The following is a 6561-nucleotide window of genomic DNA, read 5'->3' as shown; positions in this document are numbered from 1 at the left end:
GGAAGGCTTGTTTTTCATATTTACGGCTTTAATCCACCTAAAATTGATTTTCGTATATACTGTGTTAATACAGGAATCAAATTCATTTCCCCATGTGCATGTCTAAGTATCCTAGCACTATTTATCAAAAATGCCATCCTTTCCCCAGTGCTCCACAATGACACCTTAGGGACAAATCTAATGTTCATACGTCATGTAGATCTCCTTCTGTTATGCCCAATAATTGACTCTGGAATGCTTCACGAATTTGCATGTCATCCTCATACAGGGGCCATGCTAATCTTCTCTGTATTGTTCCAATTTTAGTATATGTGCTACCAAAGCTAGCACCCAGTAATTGAATCTGGATCCAATGAATTCCTTAGCTCTAACTGCCAATTGCCAATTTGTGGAAAATATAGGAGAGAGAGGAACATGGTAAGTGACACTCCAGAGATGCCATCAGCAAAACTAAGTTTATGGGAAACTCTACCAGATAAACAGTGACAGCTTCAACAAATAAACTGCAAGAAAAAATAAGTGGTGATAAAACTACAGGTTAAAAGAATTAAACATTTTATTAGCCAATGATGATGTGTAGGTTTCCTTAGTATCCTGATTCAAACAACTGGAAAACATGAAAATGAAATATAGACATTTTCAGATCAAAGACAACTGAGAGCATTTGTTAATGGTGAGGCTGTACTAAGGGAAATTCTAAAGGCTGCTGCTTTTCAGACAGAAAAACAAGGTACACGAAGAAACAATGGATAATGAAAAGGATATATATATATATGAAATAATAAAAATGAATGACTAAACAAAGTAACATCAACAATGTCAAAATAAAAAAATCAATTACATTTCTAGATTCGAGGGCCGTTTGAAAATGAGCTGTGTAAAATGATACCATTGATAATAGATTTAAAAACATCAAATTCCTAGGAATAAATCTAATAAAATACCCACCAAACCTCCTCATAAAAATTATAAACTATAATGAGAGAAATTTTGAAACAGATGGAGATATACCTCATTTGTGATTTGGAAGGCCCATTATTGCAAAAAGGTTCATTTCTCCCCAGATTGATTTTACATAAAAATCTCAAACTGTTTTCTGTAAAAATTTTCAATATGATTTTAAAATATAAATAGAAATTCAAAGGGACAAGAATAGTGAAGACAACTTACAGGAGAGAAATAAGATGGGAAGACTTATTTTATTGGACATTAAGATATGTAATGGAGTTACAAAAATTAACTTTATTAGTTAGCACCAGTGTAGACAAGTAACCCGATGACCCATAATAGAAGCTTATCTACATAAAATACAGATACTTCATTTATACTAAAAATGTCACTGCAGAGCAGTGGGGAAAGAATGACATTTCCAATAAATTGTGTTGGGATAATTAGATATGTGCATGGGGAAAAATAAATTCAACTCCTATCCTAACACAATACACAAAAGATCAATTATTGGAAGATTATGGATCTAAATATGAAAAACAAACACAATTTTAGAATATAATAGAGGTTATTTTTATGACTTTGGTTGAAGACGAAAGTTCTCAAATGTGACATATAAAGCACTAGCTTAATAAATTAACTGCAGCTGGGCTCAGTGGCTATAATCTTAGCATTCTGGGAGGCCAAGACAGGCAGATTACTTGAGCTCAAGAGTTTGAGACCAGCCTGAGCAAAAGCCAGAGTCTGTCTCTATTAAAAATAGAAAAACTAGCCACACTTTGTAGCCTGCATCTATAGTCCCACCTACTTGGGAGGCTGAGCCAAGAGGGTCACTTGAACCCAAGAATTTGAGGTTGCTGTGAGCTGTGATGCAGCTCTGGCACTCTATCCAGGGTGACAGAGTGCGATTCTGTCTCAAAACAAACAAACAAACAAAAAACAAAACAAGACCACATTAAAATTAAGAACTTTATCATTTCCTCAAAATGTACCACTAAGCAAATGAATAAGCATACCATAGAATGTGACTGTAAATTAATGAAGCACATACTCCTCAAAGGGCTCATAGCCAGAATATAAAAAGAATTCTTATGAATCAATGAAGATAAGATAGATAATCTGGCAGAAAAAGAGGCAAGAGGAAAAAAGCAAGATAGAGAAGAAAAATGGGAAAGAAACTCTAGCCAGTCTTTTGCAAAGGAGAAAGTACAAATAATTCATAAACATAGGGAAAGGGACACACCTGAAAAGGCAAATTAAAACCAAAATAAAATATTGTCCACACACTAGAATGATTAAAACTCAAAAAGTGGACAAAGTCAAATGTTGATGGACATGAAAGCAGCAGGAATTCTAATACACTGCTGGTAGGATTATAAATTAACACAGTTTGGAAACACTCTGATGTTGTGTAACAGATTTGAAGATTTGTTGTTAATCTTCAACCCCCAAATTCATAAATGCACGCACACAGAACCCAAGAGACATGGACCAGATGGTTGATGCTCCAAACTGACAAAACCCGAATGTCCATTGCAACCCAATGTCTGTCCCAAGTAGAACGTCCACATCGATTGTGGCATACTCATACAATGGAATACTACACAATCACAAAATTAATGGATTATACCTACAACACAGCAGCTGAATCACACAACACAGTAGAGAAAAAGAATCCCTGCACAAAAGAACACATAGTACAGGAGTTTCATGTAACTGCATTCCAAATATGTAAAACAAATCATAGTGTTTAGAGATATGTAAGTGGAAAGCTAAAGAAATGCAAAGAATTTGTTAATGCATAATTCAGAATCATGGTTACATTCAGGTAAAAGGGACAGAGTGACAAGGATAAGGGGCGCAGGAAGGGTTTCTAAGGTTCTCGCAAAATTCATTACAATGCCCTGATTGGTAGTGACCTGGGTGCGTTTATAAGAATCCAGGGCTGGGTGGGGTGGCTCATGCCTGTAACCCTAGCACTCTGGGAGGCTAAAGTGAGCAGATCACTCAAGCTCAGAAGTTTGAGATCAGCCTAAGCAAGAGGAAGACCCATCTCTAAAAATAGCCAGGTGTTGTAGCAGGCTCCTGTAGTCCCAGCTACTCAGGAGGCTGAGGCAAGAGAATTACTGAGCCCAGGAGTCTGAGGTCGCTGTGAGTTATGATGCCATGACACTCTACCAAGGGTAACAAAGTGAGACACCGTCTCAAAAGAAAAAAAAAGTATTTATTCATGTTTTATACATTTTTATATGCCTATTTCACATTATACAGTTTTAAATGGTTTTAGAAGTAAAATAGGAAACCAAGGCTCAGAGATCTTTGTTGAGTTTTCCAAAGTAGTAAACCCATCAACTCGAGGCTTCCCTGGCCTCCTGACCCCAAAGCCTGTGCTCTGAAGCACTGTCTAAAACTTAGTAGAGCATATAAGTTCCATTTATACAAGAAAGAAAAGATACAGGGATATCACAGAGGTAGAAAGAGAATCAGACCAAGGAAGAGATCTTATCCAGTCCAACTATGGCAGTAGGCTTCATGGAAATGATGTCACATCTATCTACTAAGTCCAGAAAATCATGGCTTCTGAAATTCTCAAAGTTTTCAGGCCTTATGGATGTGCTCATCCTGACTTAGAAGGATAAATATGGTGCCAGCATTGCATCTGGTAGCCTGGAGACACAGCCTTTTCAGCCCTCTCTGGAATGGATATAAGCCTTAGTTTCAAGAACAGGAGGCCTGAAGAACAACCATCTCAAACCTGAGTGCCCAAGTGCTTCACAAACAGGAAATCGTGCCTGCTAGGAGTAAACTTTGAAGAATTTGCAGCCACAAAATTGTTCTCATTAAACAACAGCTTAATGACTTTAATGAATGAGCCCATACGGATTAAATTTCTCCTGCAAATTTACAGATGGCCTCAAAGAGCAAGAGAGAAAACACATGAGAATAACCATCTCTAGAGAATTGATCAAACCTCCTGAGACTGGAGGGAGGAGACTGAGAGCTTAATCCCATTTAGAAATAAATCTGGCTCCCCAACCTAGCCCCCCCCTCTTCCCCTCACTCCCAGCCTGATCCCCCTCCCTAAGCCTCATGTTTCTTCACAGGCAGCCGGGAGCTTCTGTATCTTCCATCTGGCCCACAGAGAAGTGACTCACAGCAATAAATACCAGGAAGAAAGGAGCCCTTCATAAATAAAAGGGAAGGAGCAGAACCAGCATAAAGCGTTCAACTCTCCTTATAAAGCAAATAAATAAAGCAATGCCAACAATTTAAGAGTGATGTGTCTCCTTTCCACACTGCCTGTCACAGGCCTGTGTCTTCACTGCATCTGATAGCATGACAAGGCAGAAACGCTCACACTGGCTCCTATCATTCTGAGCAGGCAGAGACATGGTTATCATTCACAGAAACTTCTTCAGCGCCCCCACCCGCCCTCCCAAGCCAGCACAGTTGGCCAAGCTCCTATGAAAAGAAACACTGTCTAAAACTTACACAATGCAGTGGGGTTAGAGGGTTCCACCTTGATTTTCTTCTGGTAATCTCAGATCTCTGGGCACTTCTGGTGCTGTCTGCCACGAGGCAGCCTTTGCAGTTCCTTTCAAATTTTTTAGAGCATTTCAGAAGAGCTAGCTCTGTCAGGTTCTCTGACAAGTGGTGTAGGCATAACTTGGCCCCATGCCCATTCTCAGGAAGGGCAGTGTAGCAGGTGAGAGGGCCACACGAACGCATTTGGAGGGATGAGCGTTACAATGGAGAAAGATTAAAAGATGGTAGGAGAATGGATACACGTTACCTGGGAGAGTAGGAGAGGCATCCCAGAAGAGATATCATTTGAATTGGAGAAGGGGGGAAAGGCCAATACAAATGGAGGCAAAGATATGTGCAAAGAGGGTACTACTATTGATACTCACCCTAATTTTAACTTCAATTCTAATTGGTAAAGCACATGCTAATACTCATATTCCATTTATTGAGGAGTGTTGTGAGTTAGATGCTGTACCGTGTTCTTTACACTGTTTTGTTTAAGTCCCATAAAAACTTTATGATGTAGAAATCATTACCACGCCTTATTTAAATGAGGATGGATGATTGAAGAAGTCACACTGCTGGTCTTGGAGAGAACCCAGATAGTGAGCCATTGAAGCACACATTTGGTTGTGACGTTACACTGTCCTTGGGGGTCTAGGCACCAAGAATAGAGTAAAGATTCAATAAGAAGATAATCTAATGTGCAGAGACTTCCCATTTCTCCTGAAACACTGAAAAGATTAGAAGAGATATGTGTGAGTGGCTCTTTATACAGGCATCTGTGCTTGTCAAGAAATTCTTTCCTGCAGAGAAGAACCAAAGACAGGTGTATGAAATCATGTTGGGTGCTGATAGGGTGAACAGAGACAGGTTGATGCAATTCTGGAAAACTAGATATCCAGGGCCTCAGCTGAAAAGCTAGTTTGCAAAGGAGGTGAGAATCCTTGGATTCATTAGCTTTTGAACCTAAAAGTAATTCTAAAAAATGATTTAGGTAAACTCCTAAACAAAAATGAACACATTTGGGATATGGAGCTTACATCAACATCCATGTTGACCTTGACCCTAGAGACCCTAATCCCTATTAGCCTGTCCTACAACAGTGAAGAAATGAGAGACTGGGGAAGGCAGGCTTCCGAGAATTCCACAGGATAAGGCTTCATCTTTAATTTAGGACATTTTATAAATATTCACTTCTTAACACTCCTTTTAAATTTATTTTTAACTGACACAAAGTAAGTCTACATATTTATGGGTTACAGGTGATATCTTGACACAGGTATACAATGTGTAATGATCAAATCAATTTTCCCATTTCTTGGTTCTGGGAACATTAAAAAATCCCCCCTCTAGCTATTTTTGAAATATACAATAGATTATGGTTAATGATAGTCACCCTGTTGTGCTATAGAACACTAGGACTTATTTCTCCTCTCTAACTGTAATTTCATACTTGTTACCAACTTCTCTGCCTCCTCCCTTCCCTGCTACCCTCCCCATCCTCTGGTAATCACTACCCTACTCTTTAATGAGGTCAGCTTTTTTCAGTTCTTGCATATGAGTGAGAACGTGTGGTACTTGTCTTTCTGTACCTGGCTTATTTCACTTAATGTTCTCCAACCTCATCCATATTGTTGTCAATGATAGGATTTGTTCTTATTTTTACGGCTGAATAATATTCCGTTGTGTATATGTACTGCATTTTCTTTATCTATGCATCCTTTGATGGACATTCAGGTTGTTTGTATATCTTGGCCATTGTGAATAGTGCTGCAATAAACATGGGATAAATACGCTGCAATAAACATGCAGATATCTCTTCAACTACTTATTTCCCTTTCTTGCGATATATGCCCAAGAGTAGGATTCCTTGACTACATGTATTTATATTTTAGATTTTTGAGGAAACTCTATACTGTTTCCCATAATGGCTGTACTAACTACATTCCCACCAACAGTGTATAAAAGTTCCTCTTTCTCAGCATCCTCCCTAGCATTGCTACTTTTTGTCTTTTCATTAATGGCCATTTTAACTGAGGTAAGATGATATCTCATAGTGGTTTTGATATGCATTTCCCTGGTGAT

The 6561-nt window shown here is 38.6% G+C and overlaps 1 non-coding gene across 1 annotated transcript; it reads right to left on the bottom strand.

Moving 5' to 3' along the window:
• Positions 1 to 223: 223 nt before the first annotated feature.
• LOC111727317 lies at positions 224 to 330 on the bottom strand. The gene has a single exon (XR_002774887.1). It is a non-coding gene; the product is annotated as a U6 spliceosomal RNA (small nuclear RNA).
• Positions 331 to 6561: the final 6231 nt, after the last annotated feature.

This window comes from Otolemur garnettii, unplaced genomic scaffold, assembly GCF_000181295.1.
Source record: "Otolemur garnettii isolate 467f Iridium unplaced genomic scaffold, OtoGar3 scaffold00003, whole genome shotgun sequence".
Lineage (NCBI taxonomy): Eukaryota > Metazoa > Chordata > Mammalia > Primates > Galagidae > Otolemur > Otolemur garnettii.
This window is presented reverse-complemented; position numbering and strand designations above follow the sequence as displayed.